The sequence below is a fragment of the Rhinolophus hipposideros genome (assembly GCF_964194185.1).
Source record: "Rhinolophus hipposideros genome assembly, chromosome: 1".
Lineage (NCBI taxonomy): Eukaryota > Metazoa > Chordata > Mammalia > Chiroptera > Rhinolophidae > Rhinolophus > Rhinolophus hipposideros.
This window is the reverse complement of record NC_138047.1, coordinates 71017910-71041483: the sequence shown is the minus strand read 5'-3', so window position 1 is coordinate 71041483 and position 23574 is coordinate 71017910. Positions and strand designations below refer to the sequence as shown.

The window sequence follows — 23574 nt, the reverse complement described above, 5'->3', positions numbered from 1 at the left end:
ATTGTATGTGTGTACCACCTCCTCTTTATCCATTTTTCCATCGACAGACACCCAGGCTGCCTCCACATCTTGGCCATTGTAAACAATGCTGAAATGCACGTCCCCTCAAAGTAATGTATTGGATTTCTTAGGGTAAATACCCTGAAGTGGGATTACTGAGTCCTTCACTATCTCTTTTATAGGCTTTGTTTTAACGTCTATTTTGATTGGGATAAGAATTGCTGCCCAGCTTTTTTGGTTTTTCCATTTTCATTTTCATGAAATATCTTTTTCCATCCCTTTACTGTCTGTGTGTTTTTCAATCTGAAGTGAGTCTCTTGTAGGCAGCATGTGTAAGGGTTTTTTTTTTCTTATTCATTCATCCTTCCTATATCTTTTGATTGGAGCAGTTAATACATTTACATTTAAAGTAATTGTTGATAAATATGTAGCTAATGCGATTTTATTATTCATAATTTTGATTTGTTTTCCATCTTAAAGAAGCCCCTCTAATATGCCTTGTGATACTGGTTTGGTGGTGATAAACTCCTTCAGCTTTTTCTTGTCTGGGAAGCTCTTTGTCTGTCCTTTGATATTAAATGATAGCCTTGCTGGGTAGAGTAGTCTTGGTTGTAGACACTGCTTTTCCATCACATTGAATATTTCATGTCAAACCAGTCTTATGGGGACTCTCTTATAAGTTACTAGTTGCCTTTATCTTACTGCTTTTAAGGTTCTCTCTTTGTCTTTAAACTTTACCATATTAATTGTAATGTGTCTAGCTGTGAGCCTGTTTGGGTTCATCCTGTTTGGGACTCTCTGTGCTTCTTAAACTTCTATGTCTATTTTCTTTACCAGGTTAGGAAAGTTTTCAGTCATTAGTTCTTCAAAGAGATTCTCAATCCCTTGCTTTCTCTCTTCTCCTTCTGGTACCCCTATAATGCGAATGTTGGTATGTTTGATGTTGTCCCAGAGGTCTCCTAAACTATCCTTATTTTTTGTATTCTTTTTGCTTTTTGCTGTTCTGATTGGGTATTTTCTACTACCTCGTGTTTCAAATTGCTGATTTGATCCTGTATTTCATCTAGTCAGCTGGTGATTGCTTTTAACACACTCTTCAGTTCAGTTATTGTAATCTTCACTTCTGACTGGTTCTTTTTTATGGTTTCTATGTCTTTTTTTATGCTTGCTGTCTCTTTGTTGAAGTTCTCACTAAGTTCCTTGAGCATTCTTATAACCATTGTTTCGAACTCTGTCTCTGGTAGGTTGCTTGCCTCCATTTTGTTTCATTGTTTTTCTGGATTTTTCTCCTGTTTTTTCATTTGGAATATATTTCTTTGTTTCCTCATTTTGGCTGTCTTTGTGTTTATTTCTATGTATTAGATTGATCTGCTATGTCTCCCAGGCTTGGCTGGGTGGCCTCATGCAGTAGGTGTCTTGTGGGGCCCAGAGGCAGAGTCTTCCTGGTCGCCTAAGCCAGGTGTACCAACGGTGTTCTTTGTGAGGGTTCTGTGTGCTGTACTATTATAGTTGAGACTTGATTGCTATTGGCACATCAGGGGGTGGGATTGACCCTCAGGCTGATTGGCTGTGGGGTATGGCCACCTCCACAGCTATGGGCTGCTGTTAGGGCAAATTACCACATGGAGCAGGATTCACCCTAGTGGCTCTCATTCTGTTGAGACCACCCTTTGCATGTGCCACTTATGGGGCCGATTGGGTGGTGCTTTGCTTTTGTATGAAGCCAGTCTCCAAGTATGTTGGTTCCGGGGCCTCTTGAGAGGGGCTCCAGTGGAGGCCCAGGTGACTCACTGCCTATGATCAGCCGGGGACTACCTGATAGGAGCTATAAAGTGATCCACAGTTGCTTTTTGCCTGTGCTAACTGTGTAGGCATATGGGAGAAACCTCGCTGTGAACTGAGGTTGGCTGATATCAGTACCAGACCTGGGGTAACTGCAAAATGCCAGGACACCTGGAGGCCTGCTGCGTCCTACCAGCTCCCTTAAGGTTCAGACACAGATAAAGCCTTGTATAGTATACAAATTGGATGAGGCAGGGTCTCAGGGAGTCATTAGAGTGGCAAAAGTTGTGGTCACCAGGTTAATGTAGATTCTTGTTTGGTGCCAATGCTCAGCCTGGAGTGACTCAGCAAAAGTCTCAGAGCACATGGAGGCCAGTCACCACCCACCTGGGTCTTGCTGGACTCCGGTGGTTTTCCAAGTAAGAGTGCAATGTGGCGGGTCTAGCTGATCACAAGAAAGTGCCTCAAGGGTTGGGGGAGTCAGCATGGTGGAGCAGCGGAGCTCACCAGGCCAATCAGATTCAGGTAGCTTGTGGGGGGCAGGCTCAACACAGGCAAGATGGCCACCACCTGCTGGCTGCACAGGAGAAGGATCCCTCACAGTAGAATGGCAACTGTCCTCCAGCCCTTGCTCCACAGCCACATACCTCAGTCTACCCTCATATGCATCCAATGCCCCCCAAGTTACTATCCCTCTGCTGGAGCCCAAGGTGAGTGCCTACAATTGAGTCTGTGTGCAGTCTGTTTAAGAGGATGTCTGGATTTCCCACAGCATTCAGTCCCACCCAAACGGTTGGAATTCACACTGTTTTCCACAGCCAGATGTGGGGGATCCTCTTCCCAGCACCAATACTCCAGGCTTGGGAGCCTAATCTGGGGGACTTGGGTCCCTTGCTCCTCCAGGGGAAACCCCCACAGCTGAGATATTGCTCCTGATTCTCATCTGCCAATGGAAGGTTTGGAGCCCATTCTGCATCTCTGACCCTCCTACCAGTCTTGATGTGGCTCTTCTTTATGTTTTTAATTATAGGACTTCTGTTCAGATAGACTTCAGATGGTTCTCCATGTTGATTGTTCTATAACTTAGTTATAATTTTAATGTGTTCACAGAAGGATGCAGGCACAGTGATTATCTACTCCACCATCTTGGATCTCTCATATTGTTTCATTTATGTGGTCTTTCTAGGTGGATTATAAAATCCTCAGACCAGTGAAGAGGGTTCCTAATTTGTAAAAGCCTTCCTTCATGCTCAATACTGAATAAAATGTGATGAATAAAGGCTCCTGAAATAACTAGTTAATTAATGGCCAAGTAAATTTTACAATCATTGTCTATAAAATCATAAATTTAATTTCCCAAATATTAAAACTAGCTTTGTAAATTCTTAATACTTTCAGGTAAAATATTAATTTCCATTATTCTGTGGAAAATAGTATAGAATCTAGTTATGTTATCATATATAACACACATATGCACTGTACATATTTATATATATATACATAAAATAGGCATGTACAAATATATATGCTAGCATATGAGCACTAAGTTATGAAATCACAGGTCAAGAAACGAGCCAAGTTCTGTATAAATTCTAAATGTAGAGTAGTGTGTGTTTTTGTCAAAAGGCCATTTTTTTATATAGTCTATCTAATCTTACGTTTCTAGGTATTATTAGAAACCTTAACATTGCAAAATCTGGAATACAGTTATATATCCAATGAAATTAATGATTTGATCTAACCATGTAGATATTGGCTTAACTTTCTAGTTAGAGTACGCATATAAATTAGCAAGAATCTTTGTTTATTCTCCCTCAAGGGTAAGTTTCTCTGTTTTGTTTGCTCCTGTAATTCAAACATCTTGAATAATGCTTGGTGCATAATAGGAGCTCAACAAATATTTGTTGAGTAAATAAGTGAATGACATGATTGTGTCCCAGAAGGCAACATGTGAGTTTATATGTGATGGAGTTACCTACATAAAAAAGGAAGAGCTCAGCAGGGAGAGACAACAGCATGTGCAAAGACCCCATTGCAGAAGATAATGAGTAATGGTCCAGTACTGAAAAACCTCAGATGGGTTGGAATACAGAAAATGGGGGAAGTGATTTGTAGCCTTGGAGATAGAAATGGACTATACTATAAAGTCTTTTCAGCTTATGTTGATAATGATGGTCTTTATCTTTAGAACAACAGAAGCACTGCAAGATTTTAGTCAGGGAAGAGATGTGATGTGATTTGTCTTTTGAAAAAATTATACTTATGGAGCTGAACAAGGTTTAGAGGACAGCATGAGTAGCAACAGGGAGCCCAGTTAGTAGGCTGTGTGATACTCCAGGTAGGAGGTGATACAGGCTGCACTAGATGGTAATGGTAAAATGGAAAGAAGTTTATAGTTTTGATATAAGGTCACAGTTCTGTGCATTTTCTTCATTCCACTTAGTAGAGTTTGTAATTTCCCATTTGTTTATGTGACTATTGAGTAATGAATGATTTTTCTACTAATCTCAGACCTCCATAAGGCTGACACTATGTGTAGTTTGACTCTTTACTCTACCCCAGTACTTAAGATCACGCCAACACATAACAAAAGCTCCATAAATATTTGTTGATTGGGTGAATGAAAGTACATTCAAAATTAAACCTGTCTTGTTACTATACATAAAAGAGAGATTTTCTAATTAAAATATATGTAAAACACTGAATTTTAGAATTTTAAATGTTATAAATTTTAAAAAATTTCAAAATACTATATGAAGTTTAAATACATAGGAATGCTTGAGTTTAGTATGTTTTACAATGTTTCAACCAAGATGATTGGTTTAGGTAGTTCCACCAAGAATAGCCCATGAGGGAATTTATTCCATTGCCAGAGAACTGGGCTTTAAAAGTAAGTCTATAGACAAAAATCTATATTCTTTTCACTTCCGTTATTAATCCTACTTCTGAATTCTGGAATAACATAGGAAAATTCTAATCCCTTTATTATTTTTCAAAGTTGTTTAAATATTTAAAGATGCTTTGCTAAGTCCACTCTAGATAATCTCTATGGCTTCCATATAACATGCCTTCTAGATTTTCACAACCTTGAATACCTTTTTCTGGAGGCATTCTAGTTTGCCAGTGCTCCTAAAATGTATACTTATATTTGAGGAACACCACTTTGTGTGTATATATATATTATATATACTATGAAACTTCACCTCATACATTTAAATATATATTATATATATTTATATTATATATATATAAATCACACCGTGTGTGTATATATATGTAATATAAATATGTATACATATATATGTTTATATATATTTAAATGTATGAGGTGAAGTTTCAACACAATACTGCAACTGCAATTTGACAGCATAGTGTGCAATGGGCTTAGTGCTTCCCATGATCTGAGCCTCATTTTTTTTACAACTCTTCCTCCACAAACCCTCTTTCAGCAACATGATGTCCAGTGTATTTCCTTTTCTCCCTTTAAGGCCAGGCTATTCTTTGTAACCAGGCTATCTGTATATAAAAAGTTAGGGGACCTTCCCTATTTACACCTGCTGTCGCCATCCCCACTGTCATTTATGAGAGATAGTTCTGCTCTTGCCATCACTTTCACTACTATGCCCTTAGTGAAGATCACATTGTTAAGCTTGCTATTTCCTTTCCACCAGGGGTTTGCTAGCCTTTCTTCAACCCCAGTATGAAGGGGACTATGAATGAATGAATAATTTGTAGTACATTCTACTTTGGAAAGGGAGTTCTGCTTGTTGCTTTATAATTGGATAAAATGCAAGTATAATGTTTTAAATTGCACTTGATATCTTATTTCACATCCCCTAAAAGTACCAACCTAAAATGGAGCGATGAAATATAAGGCCATTCTGGAGCAGAGAAGGTATTTTTCTCCCCGATCATGAAATGATATGCTTTAACAAACATGTTCTTCCCTAGGTAACAGACCCAAGCAGGTTCTTTTATCACCACCATATTAAAACTGAGCATCAATCCTTTTGCAACAGATAAACAATATAGAATCCTAACTGTTAGTTGACTAATTTTACAGAAGACAATGCAATAGAATTTTAGTACCGGAAAATTTGGGGGCCATTCCACAGAGTTTGTTCCTATAGCATTTGAACATTATTCTCATTTGGGCAGGTTTTTATGTCGATGCATTAAACAGTTTATTTTCATACTATGTTCTACAGTACTCTGGGGTTCCAGCTGAGGAGGGGACCAAGCAGGAAGAGCGTATTCCCTCTCTGCTCCCTGCTTTCACTAAAGCAATTCCATTCTTCTGCTTTATGTATTTTGTTTACTGTATTAATCAACTGGGACTGCCCCAGCAAAATATCATTGACTGGGTTGTTTAAACAAGAGCAGTTTATTTCTCATAGTTCTAGAGACTGGGAAGTCCCAAGATCAAAGTATTGGGCAATTTGATTCCCCAGTGAGGGCACTTCCTGACTTGTAGGTGGCCACCTTCTCACTGTGTCCTCATGTGGTTGGTGAGCCTCATCTTTAAACAATTTGAAGAACAAAAACTAACTGAGGATAAGTCATATGCTTAAGTTGGGATCTCCTCATTCACAGCTCATTCTGCTACCTATATGATTATTTCTCACTACATGTGAACCTCAATAAAAGCATGATGATCAGAAACTTAAATGATCCTTGCCATAATATATTTGCATTGATAAAAATCAATAACTATTAATATAGTTTTAATTTCCAGGCAGAATCTCAAAACGGTTAATTTAAGTGCAAATACTTTTTAATAAATTAAGCTAGTTTTCATCTAGAAGCTTAGATATGTCATTGAACGTCAAGTGCTCTTTATATAAAATATGGCTCATCCAAGAAATGCACATCTGTTTTCTGAAATACAATTCCAAATTGAGAACCTTGTCAATTTTAGTTAGGATAATAACACAAACCACACTAATATAGCTATTTTCTCTCATCTAATAATACTTTAGTAAATAATTAAAATGTGTTTAAAACAAAATGATATCCAATTATTAAGGGCAGCTGCTATTTTCATCTGTTTACAGTTTTTCAACCCAGATACAATTTGTTTTAGCCACTATTTCTGATGTACTAAAGTCTAATTATGATACGATAATTGAGTAGGTTGTTAATTGTGGAATCTAACTGAATCAGAATCCATTATGATAACATTTAGTAATAATATCTATTACTAAATAATAATTACTGCTATAAATATTAACATTAGCAAAATAATATGAGAAAATGTTAAGAAATTTCTAATTTTGAAATGTATTACTTTGTAACTTGTCTTATCAGATCTTCTAATAATAGACAAAATAGGACTTGTATAATTTTCTAAAGAAACTGATATTAGATAAACATAAAAAAATCTGAACCTGTGTAGAAAAAAATGTATATCATTATATATTATAAAACTAACAATTATTTTACAATCAACAATTTTTACTGAGCACCTACTATATGTAAGTAATCTATCATCGGAACAGGAAATTTAAGTTAACATGTATGTCTGTATAATTTAATGACTAATAACATTTAATAATATACAGACACTGTTTAATAATAGTATGTAATATATTACTACATGTAAATATATTAATTATATCTATATCTATATATACATATATATTTCCATAGGTGCATATATTTTTTATATATAGATTATATAAAGATTATATAAATTAATATATATTTAGATAATTACATTTAATCATTTTTGATAGGCTGAGCAGTTATTAGGTTTTCAACAGATAAATACTGAATTAACTAAATTTAGGTTTATATTCATAGCAGGTTCTTTGAAAATAATGAGTCTATGAGGTAGAACAATGACTAGTTTATACAATAAGTAAATCTCAGTTCATAAAACTCAAGAAAATACTAGCATCTGGACAGTCACCTAAAGACTGTACTAGAAGATCATCTGAGGTTCCATCTATTTATATTAATCTCCATTCTGGGTTGTAATGAGAAGGAAGAGTGTTCAGTTATCTGTTTACTGGCTAAAACTCCCTCACAAACAGTGCCATGTGAGCTGGTGCATTGTCGTGATGCAAGAGCCAAGAATTGTTGGTGAAATTTGGTGAAAAGTTCAGGTCATCTAACTTTTTCACGCAGCCTTTTCAGCACTTACAAATAGTAAACTTGGTTACTGTTTGTCCAGTCGGTACAAATTCATGATGAATAATCCTTCCGATATCAAAAAAGGTTAGCAACATTGGTGCAACAAGTTCACGAACCTAATTGTCTAACCTCGTATATAAAAACTCACAAATGATTTGACCTAGAATTTTTCTATGGACTGATATGAGCTTTCCAAAATTAAATATATAAGATTTACCCATTTCCTTTAGTGGAAACTACTGTAATATTTGCCAGTTTTCCAACCTTATGTCATCTCTACCACTTACATTGATTCATCAACTCTCACAAGAGTTTATATATCACTATATCACGAGTTTGTGTGTTTGCGTGTGTGTGTGTGTGTGTGTGTGTGTGTGTGTGTACACATGCATTCTTCTCTGCCCTAGGATTTGTCTTTACATAGACACTGCTAATGTAAAGCATCTACATGATTTATCATCTGTCTTGATTTTAATTTTTTTAAATAAGTATTTTTTCTAATCTCTTCACTTTAAAAATATATTTTTGACAGGAAAGGAATTTTATTAAATGCATTAGAATGTGCTGCATCTCTACACTAATAACTATCTTAAAACTTTTTGTTTTAATCAATTTGAACAATATATTTGAATATAGCATTTTAAATATTAAGCACCATCCATTTAGGCAGACACTCAAATATGGATATTTAATGCATGGACTGTAACACCCCATTTATATACGCATTTAAGCCACTGATGTGTATTCTGCTAACTGTATTCCACTGAGACTGTTATTTTTCCAAGTACATTATTTTCCTTAGAATAGTTCTCACTTTCTAAATTGTCCTTATCATAACAATTGCGGTAGGATTTTTTTCCTTCTGTTATCAACACTTCATCCTAAACTATTCTTCTCTGAATGAGATATTTTTTTAATTAGCACTCACAAAGTGAAGCTAGTGTTTAATAATTGTTTGTATTGAATGGAACTATCAAATTATTGTCAATGTCCTGATATTTAATAATTCTAAAATTTAATAATTCAGGATAGACTATTTAAGTGTGAATTGGGAATTTAAAGTTCCAGATCCTTAAAAAGTGACACTTGTTCATTTAGTTATTCAAGCAGTTACTGGATAGCTACCATGTGCCAGGCAGTGTGAGGGGCACTATGGAATCAGTGGAGAATAAGATAGAAAGATCCCTGTCTTCATGGTGCTTTCATTTAGTTGGAGAAGACCGAGAAGTCTGGTGGTGGGAAATGTGATGAAGAGTGGAGAGGGAGGTGGGCACCCTCTTTAGGAAGCTAATTATGGAAGACCTCTTAGAGACAGTGGGGGGTAAGAAGTGGTAGTAGTGAAATGAAATATACAGGCCAAGCCTGAAACATCTTTGATCTACAAGATTTTCATACTTTTAATTGACTCAGTCTAATTTTACAAATGCCCCTGCCCATTATAAAAGAAGAGCAAACTATTTCTTCTACATTTTCTTCTGTTTCCTTCAGTTAGTCCTCTGTATTCGGTCAGATCCTCACTTTTATCCCGGAGTTATATGGGGAAATATAGCAGTCTTATAATTTGAGATTTATCATGGGAGATTACAGAAATGGGAAGACTGGCAAAAGACAGAACCAGCTGGCATTGACTAATTTTATCTGTTATGGAAAATCTCCATGGGAAGGAAGGGGTTTCATACCAGATCTGTAGTTTTTACAGGGAAGGTGTATGAGAGTTGAAAGGCCAGAATTCACACCAGATCAGGGGATCTGAAAAATCAGAACTAAACAAGTACTAGGTGAGTTAGAGCACATGATTTATCTGTTACTATATGTGTCTACAATGGACAGATATCAGGATTGATATATGTCAAGTGCTGTCATATGTTGGGGGACCCCACTCTGGCAGGGACCATGCTAGCATCTGGGGATATAAAACTCAAAACCATGGAAGCTTTCTCCAAGGTCTTCACACTAAAGAGGTAGGCACAGATATGCAAATAAATAGTATGTTCAGGGAAGGGAGTGATTATGTCTTTCTTGGGAAGGGTTAGTGATTATTGCAGAGACAAGAACTAAGTTGATTTGGCTGATGAATAGTTATTTAACAGGAAACTCCATAATAAGTGGACATTAAAGAGTTGTCTTCATGTGAGGTAAAAAGTTAGTTTAAGAAGTAAACCAGGAAATTATGCAGGGTGGGGCTAAACAGATAATCTGAAGAAGGAGAATGAGATCACACATTGCTTTACCTCCCCCATCTGGCCATTGACTAGGGAATGCATAGTTTTGGGACTTGAAGCTTATACACGGTTAGAGGGAATAAAGAATTTGGGGCAAAGCCTTCTACATTTGACCTTGAATGGAAAGAGATGTCCAGGTAGAAAAGATGTCATCAGTAGAATCCATCAGAGACTCAGGAGGGCATGAAGTTAAATGAGATGCTGACAAAGGCCAAGAAGCACCATCTAGAAGGGAAGAAACCCACAAACTATTTATCTGCTGTGTGTTTTACATTTTAATGTAGCAAAGCTATTTTGAAAACCTCATAGTGTCTCAACTATTTTGAGGGAAATAGGCTGCTGTCGATGCCAAAGTCAAAATATTAAACCTAAGGGAGGGTATAGATGGCAATATGAGAAATAAAACTCCCAAATGAAGTGGACTTGAGCAATATGTGGGGGCAGGGAAAGGCAAGTGGAAAATTCAGGAGTAAGTGTTCAGAAATGTCCCTGAAACATCACCCTGCCTTCTGCCCTTGAATTTGACAGTGTCATTACGGAGAACTGATTAAACGGTATCTCAGCCCTTCAATGAGGTCAACAGAATCAGGAGGGGCTGGAGGGGCAGCTGGTTCTAAGATGGTAAGCTAGCCTACTGTTTAAAATTTCTACACAGACAAGTGCAAAAGTGGGCCACCATATGTAAGACACTGATTCCTGCACAGAAACACTTCATCTCTGCCCTGATTAGAGAGGGAAACAAGGACTTAAATATTCACTCAGTCATTTCTTCCTTTATGTATTTCATAAATATTCGTTGACTACCTCTCAAGTTCTGTGCTTTCTGCCAATGGCCAGAGAAAAGCAGAGCTGCTGTGATAGCACTATTTTTAGGCAAAAGTCAAGTCCTTTAGGGAGGTCAGAAACTCCCTATACTTGCAGGAGGGGGAGCCACTGCAGCTCTGGGCTACTTTAACACTCATATGTGCAGAAGTACTCGACAAGGCCTGCCAGTGTGTGACTTTCCATCTTCAGGATTTTATACAAACCAGGACAGATCCAAAACTACTCTATCACTCAAGATACCACTAGCAGATTTGGAAAAGATTTCTCCAGCTTCTGAAGTCTGAGTATAGATACTTGAATGAGAGAAAAGAAAGTGAAATAAAAAGAACAAGAAAACAGAGCAATTCTGCAGAAGAGAAAAGAGTGAACTAAAAGGTAGATTTCAAGGTGATGTGACATAAAAGGGAAAGCATTGAACTTGGTAGGAAAATCAAATGTATTGTGCACTTACTATATCCCATTCATGGTATTAAGTCATATTATATCCATTCACATAATGATGCTTCAAAACAACTCTCTTTATTCAGGTTTCATCACTACTATTTTAAAAACAAAATATACTTGGTTGGATTAAGTAACTTGCCCCAAATCAGATAGCTAGTAAATATCAAAGGTGGAAATGACATCAGATATCCTACTTTACAGTCTTTCCAATATGACAAAAAAATCAAAAGACATCATTGTAGTATTGATTCTGTCAGTAAGTCACATTTATTTGAACAAGTCAATTTGATATTCTGGAGATCAGTTTCCTCATCTGGAAAATTATATTCCCTAGGGTCTAGTTCTAATCATCATAGTAAAAACAGTCATGCTTTGGCTCTTCATAGAAGATGGATGAAGGCAAAAAAAAAAAGGGAAACGTGGAAAGAGAAAAACTGAAGTAGCAGGTAAAAAATGGGTAGTAGAAGGGCAGTATACGGGATTGAAAATGTTAGAAGGGAACTGAGAGTCCCAGGTTGTAAGGAGGGTAAAATTGGGAGTATGTGTGTATATGCAAAATTTACTGAAACATTACTTGTAAATACTGGAAAACCAATGACACCAGTATTTTGCCTGAATCCCAGAAGAAAAAGCTGGTTGACATACCCGCTACAGAGGCATGCACATACACACCTGACCAGGACCACCACACACCAATTACTAACCTTGAAAATCAGGGCAAGTTGTCTCACAAGGAAAACACAAACTGTAGAGACCATCGTTAGCCAAGTGGCATTTGGCCTAGTGGACAAACAAGCTCTCAGTGATAAGCTAGATTTTTCTATGCCCCAGCATTCTCGTGGATTCTGGCATGGTTCTCATTTGCTTTAGTCTTTTTCTCTTTTTACATATACAATCCCTTCCAGGGAACAGGTGAGCTCAGAACTGGGCTATAGGGCTCTGTCATCCACTGACTTATCAAACCAGAACTTCAAACACAATTCTTTCCATAGCCTACTCATCCAATTCTGATCATTTCTCCTCTTTAGGTATTCCAAATTCTTCTGATTACAACAGTATCTAAACAAAGAAAATGGAGTTATCCCACCCTCACAAAGATGGGAACCTCTGGTACTTCCAAGGGAGCACAGGTAACACCCTTCGGATGTCGCAAAGATTATTTACCCCCTGATGGAAACCAGGGTACCTTTCTAGCTCTGCTCCCTGGCATCCCTCACGTCTTTGGATTCAATAACCACCTGAGGGGGCTTGGTAGCTGCAGGTGTGGCCTGGCTGACAGCCTAGATGAGGGGCGAGCCGACCTGCTGCAACTCAGGGACCCAGCAGTCGCCGCTCGGTCTGGCTGGCACTGGCAGTGTTGCTTCTACGTGTGTCTCTTCAAGGCGAGTGCCAAAGGAAGCTTTACAAGGAGCTGGCCTGAAGTACAGCCCCTTGGAGAGGACCTTGGCCAACGACTCGCAGCTGTTTACCATCTTCGCCCTGAGCCTCCTGCAGATCATTGACGTAGTGAGTCCTACGGGTCAGCCGCAAGCTCCCAGGGGTCGTGGAAGCAGAGGGTGGCCAGGGGGTCTGACTTGGCGCTGACGCTCTAGCTGGGTCCTGGCCAGGCCGGCCTGGGCTCTGACCCCTACCTGGACTTCCCTCTGCTGTGTCCCTCAGTCTCCCTGTTCGCCAAAGAGGAACCAGTGAAGCTTGTTTTACCGCCCCGACACCTGTGCGTGGGCACTTCAGTCGGGCCTTTCTTAGAAACTCAGAAGGAACACATCCCAAGCCAGGAATCAGCGCGAACAGGGTCCTACTGGTTATATCACTGTCACGCGGCGGACCCTGCTCGCTGCGCCATTTGTCGTGCAGGGTCTCAGCTCCCACTCCCCGCCCAAGAACGCAGGTGTCGTGCAGGGTCTCAGCTCCCACTCCCCGCCCAAGAACGCAGGACACGGTAAGGCCAAAAAGGAACACCCATGGAGCCATAAGTAGGGGAGTCAAACCAATATATTCTCGCTGGCGTCTGGGCTGGAGACACAGGAAGCAGGATCTACATAATCTGCCTAATAGCAGTCCGCACTTGCCAGCCACCATCTTCTTGCTAGCCCCCATTCCCTTTCTGCTAGCGTAGCCACAGCAGTTATATTAGTGGCCAATGGCCTACGGGTTACAGCTGACGGCCAACTAGCCACAGCTGCTGGCATCTGATCACAGTTGATGGCCATTTACTACCCGAGCCAGCACCTTTCTATGTGAGGCCGAGAGCCTGGAAACTGTTTTTTTGGGGTTTTGTCCCCACACTCCACCCCTACAGGGTCTCGCCTCACAATCTACGCGACAAGCGTCTTCTGCGAGGGGCCCTGTGCAAGGAGCCTGGAGGTGAATGCCCTATCCTGAACACAGCCAGGCTCTCTGGGCACAGCCAGGGTTTCTCAGGGCACCACCAGTACTTCTGGGCACAGCCAGACATCCTGGGCTTCTTAGGGTACCACCTGTTTTCCCTGGGCACAGCCAGGTTTTCTCAGGGCACCACCACAGTACTTCTGGGCACAGCCAGACTTCCTGGGCTTCTTAGGGTACCACCAGTCTCCCCGGGCACAGCCAGAGTTTCTCAGGGCACTGCCACTCTCTCTGGACACAGCCAGACTTTCTGGACACAGCCAGGGCCTCTCAGGGCACTGCCACTCTCTCTGGACACAGCCAGACTTCCTGGACACAGCCAGGGCCTCTCAGGGCACTGCCACTCTCTCTGGACACAACCAGACTTCCTGGACACAGCCAGGGCTCTCAGGGCACTGCCACTCTCTCTGGACACAGCCAGACTTCCTGGACACAGCCAGGGCTCTCAGGGCACTGCCACTCTCTCTCTGGGCCTCTCGGGGTACTGTGCTGGAACAACAGCGGCTCACATCAAGGTGCTTACATATTATCAATGGCAGCCAGTCAAGACACAAAAGCAAACATCCGCCAGTCCCACTACATGGTGGTATGTTCCCAAACAGTCAAGCGTCCATTAAATTAGGGATGGAAGGCAATTCCCCATAGTCCATAGTCAATCGCCAGGGCTGTCCTGGGGGTGAGGGATGACCTTGACCTCACCCTCACCTCCCACGGAGGACTCAGCAAGTGTATCCTCCTGGGACTACAAGTCCTGCATCCAGGCTGCCTCAGCAAGCAGTTCCCAGCCCACAGAGCAGCAACAACCTCTGCTTTCTCCGCTTTCTCCGGCCTCTGCTGGTTGGGGAACCATTCACATCTTCCCACCCCTCCACGGGAATCGAGCTCTCCAGCAGCTGCTCCTCCTGGTCTTCCTCAGACTGAGCTTTCATACGCACAAACTGCTCCACTGCCCTTCGAAAAGCTTTGGCCAGCACCGTATCCTGCCGACTACGTCATGTGTCGCAGGGGACCCTGCTCGCTGCGCCATTTGTCATGCAGGGTCTCAGCTCCCACTCCCCGCCCAAGAACGCAGGACACGGTAAGGCCAAAAAGGAACACCCATGGAGCCATAAGTAGGGGAGTCAAACCAATATATTCTCGCTGGCGTCTGGGCTGGAGACACAGGAAGCAGGATCTACATAATCTGCCTAATAGCAGTCCGCACTTGCCAGCCACCATCTTCTTGCTAGCCCCCATTCCCTTTCTGCTAGCGTAGCCACAGCAGTTATATTAGTGGCCAATGGCCTACGGGTTACAGCTGACGGCCAACTAGCCACAGCTGCTGGCATCTGATCACAGTTGATGGCCATTTACTACCCGAGCCAGCACCTTTCTATGTGAGGCCGAGAGCCTGGAAACTGTTTTTTTGGGGTTTTGTCCCCACAGCAGGACACGGTAAGGCCAAAAAGGAACACCCATGGAGCCATAAGTAGGGGAGTCAAACCAATATATTCTCGCTGGCGTCTGGGCTGGAGACACAGGAAGCAGGATCTACATAATCTGCCTAATAGCAGTCCGCACTTGCCAGCCACCATCTTCTTGCTAGCCCCCATTCCATTCTCTGCTAGCGTAGCCACAGCCGTTATATTAGTGGCCAATGGCTTACGGGTTACAGCTGACGGCCAACTAGCCACAGCTGCTGGCATCTGATCACAGTTAATGGCCATTTACTACCCGAGCCAGCACCTTTCTATGTGAGGCCGAGAGCCTGGAAACTGTTTTTTGGGGTTTTGTCCCCACAATCACACTGTAGCTTCACATGGGTTATAAGTGTTGGCATGAAGTCTAACATCTGATGCCAATTTAGCCATTTCTAGACTTCTCTGGTGCCGGTGGCACGTAGCTGCTTTGGGTAAGGGCCTGGCTCTGGACTTTGCAGCTGGTTAATCTGTCCAGGAAGGGGACAGGGCGCAGCTACAAGCAGTTAAGAACTGCCCCCCCCTCCAATTCCAATAATGGGCCTTTTTGGTGTTTGTCTTCCAGGTGAGGGTAATGCTGGTACTACTGCTCTGAGGAAGCGCGAGGCTCCACATTACAGATACACCTGGCCGTTCCTTCAGGCTGCTGTCCTTGGCACCTCAGGCAGCCTGCCTTGCAAACTTTCTGCACTCATTTCAGTTGGCGAATCTGTGTGGTTGCCATGTAAGTTTATTCTTTTGCTCATCTGGATTGCTTTGAATATTGTTTCCATTGGCATAGCCTTCATACGATACAAATATTTTACCAAATGTTATAAATGGGTTGGAGTGTCTAATCTGTACAAGGTGTTGGGTTCTACTCCCAGCTGGTGCAGTGCACAGAGATAATGGTGTTGAGGGGGAGGGAAGAATATGGTAGGAAAGAGATGTGAGCACAGCCACAACTCCACGTACAAAGTGCTAACACCCTCCAGAGAGGTTCACAAGATAGGTGATATTTCATAATCCTACACATAAAGAGTACCCAGAGGACCAAAATGGTAGAGACCTAGGGATGCGGAACTTGCCCAGCCCATGAGCAAGATCAAATATGCACGAATACAGGTAGCAATTACTCCTGTGAGGTGGCCTAGCGTTGAATGGCCAGCCTCTGACAATACATAAGAGACCCAACAGAGAAGCTGGAGCGCCCTAGGAGCCCACCAGGAGCTGTGGAAACTCTCCGGGACGGCGGAGCCACTGAGCACCATTGTTCATGGTCCTATCCACCCAGATGGGGTGGTGGGAGCTCTGTTGCAGGCTTAGGCTTACCTGCAGGGTCACTGTGGTGCATTCACAGCTTCGCTGCCTGCAGCCCTGGCCTGGGAACACCTGCAGCAAGCAGGAACATCAGGGCGGCAACACAGGCACCTTGCCGCCCTGGCAAGAGCAGCTCCTCCCCGCAGGAGGTGCACCTGGCATCCTGAGCGCATGCTCGCTCCATGCTTTCCCCACAACTACTGGGCACATGGAGCGGGCCCAGAGGCTGCTTCCATATGGACCACTTTCTCTGTAACAAACCAGACAGAGACTGCATAGAGAAGACTGGGGAGTCCCGCAGCTCTCTGGGGGCCTTGGGAATTTGGGTGGGGGGAGGTTTGTGTCAGAGGGGTTCCGTGAGCGCCATTGTTTATCTCCCTTCCACCTCCAGAGGATGGGAGGAGACTCTATACAGGAACGTTGGACTGCCTGCATCATTACTGCAGTGTAAATCCCAGCCACAGCAATCAAAAAAGAAAAGGCATTCAAATGGGAAATGAAGAAGTAAAACTCTCATTATTTGTAGACAACATGTTACTATATGTGTAGAGAACCCTGAAGAGCCCACCAAAAAACTATTAGCACTCATAAATGACTTCAGTCAAGTTGCAGGAAACAGAATCAATATACAGAAATCTGTTGCATTTCCATACACCAATAATGAACTATCCGAAGAAGAAATTAAGAAAACAATCCCATTCACAATTGCATCAAAAAGCATAAAATGCCTAAGAATAAATGTAATCAGAGGTAAAAAACCTGTAGTGTGAAAACTATAAGACACTGAAGAAAGAAATTGAGCAAGATACAAATAAAGGGAAGGATATACATTTCTCATGGATTGGAAAGATTAATGTTGTTAAATTGTCTTATTACTAATACACAAAATCAACAAAATCCCTATGAAAATTACAATGGCATTCTCAGAATTAGGACATCGATCCTAAAATTTATATGGAACCACAAAAGACCCCAAACAGCAAAACAAATCTTGAAAAGAACAAAGTGGAGGTGTCACACTCCCTAATATCAAACTATACTACAAAGTTACAATAATCAAAACAGGATGATACTGGCATAAAAACAGATATATAGATCAATGGGATAGAATAGAGAGCCCCCAAATAAATCCTTTTTTATATGTCAATTAATCAATGACAAAGGAGGCAAGGAAACAAAATGGGGAAAAGATAGTGTCTTCAATAACTGGTCTTGGCAAAACTGGACAGATACATGCAAAAAAATGTAATTGGGCCACTTTTTTTACTTCATATACAAAATAAACTCAAAATGTATTAACAAGTTAAATGTTGGACTTGAATCTATAAAACTTCTAGAAGAAAGCATAGGCAGTAAACTCTTTGACATTGCTCTTAGCAATATATATATTTTAATTTGTGAGCAGTCATCAGATTTATAAAAAAGCTGCAACAAATTTTAAAATTATACAAAAATATAATTTTCAAAACAATATCAAAAAATGGGTGTCTTTAACCATCCTCAGCTCATAACAGAGCAAATGGGGGAGTGGAATAATAATTCACGCTTTAGCGTGTTTTGTAAACTGACAACAGAGAAAGTTGGTTGAAGGAAAGCAGAGAAATTTTTTCCTTTAAGAATTAGAACCGAGGGGCTTCAGAATCATCTACTCAATGTTGTACCTGTGTTTAAAAAGGTACATGGATGGAAACTCCAGGGATCTTCCTGATTCTTCATTTAAGGTCCTGGTCATTTGTGCCACAATATAACACTTGTGCTGAGTTACTCTCTGTACGAAGCACTTTCTGGTTGCTTTGTGTGTGCATGGTAATAGTTCAAATCTTGGCTCCTTGGCAACCCTTAGAGCCACTCAAAACTTTTGCTCCAATTTCTCAATTTCAGCCATTACACAGGCAGTCATACAAGGGATACACTTGGTGTATAGACAGTCCATCACTGACTGCACTAAGTCTAGTTTGGCTTTAATGGAGAAGTTGATGAAGTTGGTGTCAACCAGGATGCAATAAGGTGGGCCCAGCTATGTGTTATACTGGAAGAACAGCAGGGGATGGGGGTGGTGGAGGGGGACGTTGGGGGACTTCTTCTTCCTTGAGTGCACTGGGATCTTCCTTTTTAGATTTTAATCTATCCTTTTCTTTAAACCTCTGATCTCTGAGACTAAGCATTTTCTTCATGGTCCCATAATTTCTTGTTTTCTTTAGCTTCCCCATGTTCACACTCTTGTTTCTTCCAGAATCACAAACCAACCAGCAATATCTTTTAAAATATGTCTCCCCAAGGAAGGAAAACAAAAGAAAAATAAACAAATCGGACTACATTCAACTAAAAAGGTTTTGCACAGCAAAGGAAACCATCAACAAAACGAAAAGACAATCTACTAAGTGGAAGAAGATATTTTCTAATGATATATGCAATGAGGGGTTAATATTCAAAATTTATAAAGAACTCATACAACTCAATGCCAAAAACATCAATCCAATTAAAAAATGAGCAGAGGACCTGAATAGACATTTCTCCAAAGAGGACATACAAATGGCCAACAGACATATGAAAAGATGCTCAACATCACTAATCATCAGAGAAATGCAAATTAAAACCATAATGAGAAACCAGCTCACACCTCTCAGAATGACCATCATCAATAAATCAACAAACAAGTGTTAGTGAGGATGTGGGGAAAAGGAAACTGTCTTGCACTGTTGGTGGGATTGCAAATTGGTGCAGCTACTATGGAAAACAGTATGGAGGTTCCTCAAAAAATTAAAAATAGAACTATTTTATGACCCAGCAATTTAAAATAATAATAATAATAATAATAACAATAATAATAATAATAATAAACAATCAGTCATAATGGTTTGAATGTTTCAATACCTTCATATAGACTTCCCCCCTCTTCCTTTAGATCTTAAATTTTAGCATGCATAAGTATTACTGGGAAAATTTGTATACACAAAACATATACTATTCTTCATGATTGATTTAAAGGATTTTCCAAAGGTAATTTTGGCTATAATTATTTTAATTATTGTGAATCTCAAAACGTACTTCAAAGGCTCCACTAATAATACTGGTGGATGTGGTTGCTCACATTATAATACTATATGTGTGTCACCCCCTTTTATTGCAACCTATGTATATGGAAACCTACCTAAAATAAAAAATATCTTAGACCTGCTATTTAGCACCACCATATAAATGGAAATAATGTAGTATTTGACCTAATCAGAAGTTTTTAAATAAGTCAATTTTAGGATATTTTTGGTAGGTTCAGACTTTGAAAACTATGACATAAAATGCAAAGAAATGCAATCAGACAAGTTTCTACCAGGAAAAGAGTTCATTTTTCACTCTGCAGCTCAAATCAGCTCTACATGACATTTATGTATCCTTAAGCTTCAAATCAGTGCTGCACAGTGGGGGCGAGGTGGGAGGCTATCAGAATCACCCAGGAAACCTTTTCAAACAACACCAGCTCTCCTCCCCCAGGAGTCCCTCCTCCCCCTGAGATTCTGCCTAAGATGTGTCTCTGAACTTGAGCAACACCATCTGTTCACTTACAAATAGGCATGTTTATCTCCAAAAGGGCAGGTTTCTGCACATAAGTCTCTTACATGTATGGGAAGGGGGTAGAGAGAGCTGAAACATACATCAATGACTTAATTTTTCAATTGAATGCTGACATGTTAAAAATCGGATATATCTATATTTTCTGAGTGATATATTTAGATAGTTAGCCCCTTGTACTAATGAGATAAATATTGCTACTTTAAATATTCACATAGGTCAGTAAGCTTTATTCTGGGAGTTTTCTGTAAATTCAGGCTTCATTTTGTGAGATTTTCATAAATGCAGGCATTTGTGGAATTAAACAAGAGAGTGACAGATTCAGCTCAAATCCACTACTACTATTAAAAAGCATGGTGGGTGAATAACATCAACTTTCTATCACAGGAGCATTAAAAGCCATGTTTACTACACACACATTTCGCATCACTTAAATTCTTATGATGACTGTCACAGTCCCTGAAGTATACTTTTCCCCCTTTAAAAAACACTGTGGGGATTTGTAGATATTGTTCTATTCTCCACAAAACTGACCTTCAAGGTTTCCTTTGCTATAAATGTTATCTTGACTTTTTGAACATAAGATGCAAACATAAATACACATATTGCCCACATTTTTATGTTGTAATCATATAATTGATTCATTTTATTCTAGCGTGCTTTTGCCAAATTTTTGAAATGTAGAATATGTTGAGCTCTGTAAACTAAATATTCATAAATTACATTTTTTTATTTTTGTAAGTAAAAGTATTAGTATGAATACACATTAATGTAATTTATGGAATTAAGATATTCATAATGTTACAAATATATTTGACATAACAAGTGTTTTTACCTGTGAAGTGACTGGAAGATGTCTGAAAACTCTTTGACAGATAGATGCTTATTTCCTGAAATACAATAATAATTTTTAAGATAGCTAACATTTATTAATGTTTACTCCATCCCATGTATGATTAGTAGTGCTTCATGTCAATTAATTTGTTTCACTCTTACAACAGTGCTATAATGTAAATACTATTAATATCTCAATTTATATATGAGTGCTGATGAAAAACTTATGATATTTCTCAGGTCACAAAGTTAGTGAGTGCAGAGCAGGAATTAGAATCTAGACACTTGTGCTATAGTGTGTGCTCAGAAACACTTGACAACTGTCAAAGTCCACTGGTGCTTTGTGGCTCATCTGCCTAGTCCTATCCTTGTACAGCACAATGATTCCTACCCACGTCCATGGTCTCTCAGAGTGGACATAGTACAAGTTACAGTTGTTTTAAAAGCAGTACTACCCTGTGTGTCTTTTCTCATTAAAGATATTCTGTGTGGCTCTCCAGCACAAAATTGCCTTCAGAATGCAGCATAGTTTCCCTTTTTATTTTCCACTGAGGCACATCATGTTAATGTAAGGTGAGATCGTTCTGTCTCCTTTTCTTATCCCATAGGGTTTCTATACTTGCCTCCCTCATAAGTAGACCCTATAGAGAGCAATAGAAACAAGATCTGACTTCCTTGCTCTCCTCTTTCTGCTTTTTTTTGCCACCATATCTAGAGACAGACATTGTGACATTTGGACTTCTGGGTTTTTCAGTTCCCCTTATTATATGCTCTAAATCATGAATTTTAATGGCCTCAATCTTAATTACAAGTGGCGTCTTCTCTACACTATACCCGCTAATTTTTAAACTCATTGTTTGGCTACATAGAAATTTCATCTTGGACTTTAGAAGCTAAATATGAATTCTTTCCCTTCTACATTTCTGCTATAATCAAAGGAAAAGGTGCCCATTTCCTGCACCTTTCCCTTCTTCCTCAGTAGATTAGTGTCTTTCAATGACTAAGAGAACTATTCTGTTCATGGAAAGGCAAAAGAGAAGAGGCCATTAACACATTTTAAAAATATTATTAATTTACTATATGTCAATCAACAGGTTAGCAGCTGTTAAAAAGCCCAAACAATCTGAGACCCAAACTGCAATCATACGCACCATATAAATTAATAGAAGGAAACTATACATTTATAGAGATAGCAATACAAAGTGATATAAAAGCATGTGGACATCAGAGAAGGAATGAGAACTTTCAGTTCTAGGGCTCAGGGAAAGCTTTATACCTGGGTTAGCGTCTGAATTGGACTTTGAAGAATGGTTGGTTTACTTGTGAGGAAGGAGATTTCAGGTAGAGTAAGGGTTGCAAGCTAATGTAAAAAGACTCGAAGGCATCAATTTCCCAGGTAAATGGGCTTTGACCAGACTAAACACTTAATTACTGGGCCAATGGAAGTTAGGCATGCCAAGGGCATGGAAGCAGAGGTAAGGTTCCAACACCAGTCTCCAGATGCCATGACCACACCTGAAATAACTTATTTGAATTATTCTTTGGAGATTTTTAGCCTTGTCAGGTATTCAAATAGATTTTCTTCAAGTTATTTGGGCCTGTCTCCTATGATCACAAATTTGCTCAGTAGACAACTCCTACCTCTAACCAGCACAATTTGTAGCCTTTGGTTAAAGAGATCAATAAGATGAAAAGTAAACCATTGCATGTAAACGGTCTCATTGTATTTTTAAAAATCAGTATATCAGCAGACACACACAAAAAAAGTGGTCTTTGACCTCACCAGTGTCAGAAATGTGAAGTGAAATTTACCTTTGAGAATAATCATCATCAAAATATTTCCCTAGTCCTAACAAGAAATTAAATAGCAAATGACAACAATAACAACAACAACAAAAAAAATCACTGGTTAAATTAAAATGCACATAAATTTATTTATTTATTTATTTATTTATTTATTTATTCATTCATTCATTCATTCACTCATTATGAAACAACTCTTAAGGTCTTCTAACAGTTAGGCATGGGGTAGGTAATGTTAATGATTCAAATGTTGTTATGGTAAATTAAATCCTTCTTGAGAAGCTCAAAGTCAAGAGAAATAACATATGTAAACAAGTAAGCCAAAAATTTCAAGAACTTAATTCTTATAAGTATCTGAATTGTAATAGTCTCCTAAATCTTATGCTAAATTGCTCTTTGAATCCTACTTTACAATACCAGGCTGTTTTTGGCCAGTGGGGCCATCTGGTGGACCATGTGGGTGATAATCGAAACCATTGTTGCTTCCTCAGTGTTTATTAACTTCATTTCATTTTAACTTTTGTTTCACCTGGTTCTGTTTAAAATACTTCTGGAAAATTCTCACTTGAATTGTTTTATTCCTTTCTTTCTCTGTATTTTTAATTTGTTTTCTTCTACTTTGTCAGAAAAAAAGAATAATTCCGTTTGTACCTTCTCTGTTCCTTTTAATGCAATACACTAACCAAAAAACAACTATGATCAAAATAAAGTTAGTTAGCACGAGAACAACATCTCAGTTAAAGAAAATAAAATCCACTTATTTATAATTGAAATTAGACATGAAATAGGAGGAATGGCTTCCTTGTTGAGCGTTATTGGAA

At 39.6% G+C, this 23574-nt stretch overlaps 1 pseudogene across 1 annotated transcript; it reads right to left on the bottom strand.

Moving 5' to 3' along the window:
• Positions 1-18194: 18194 nt before the first annotated feature.
• Positions 18195-18759, bottom strand: LOC308497268 (rRNA-processing protein FCF1 homolog; annotated as a pseudogene). Its single transcript has one exon. The product of its transcript is annotated as an rRNA-processing protein FCF1 homolog (transcript).
• Positions 18760-23574: the final 4815 nt, after the last annotated feature.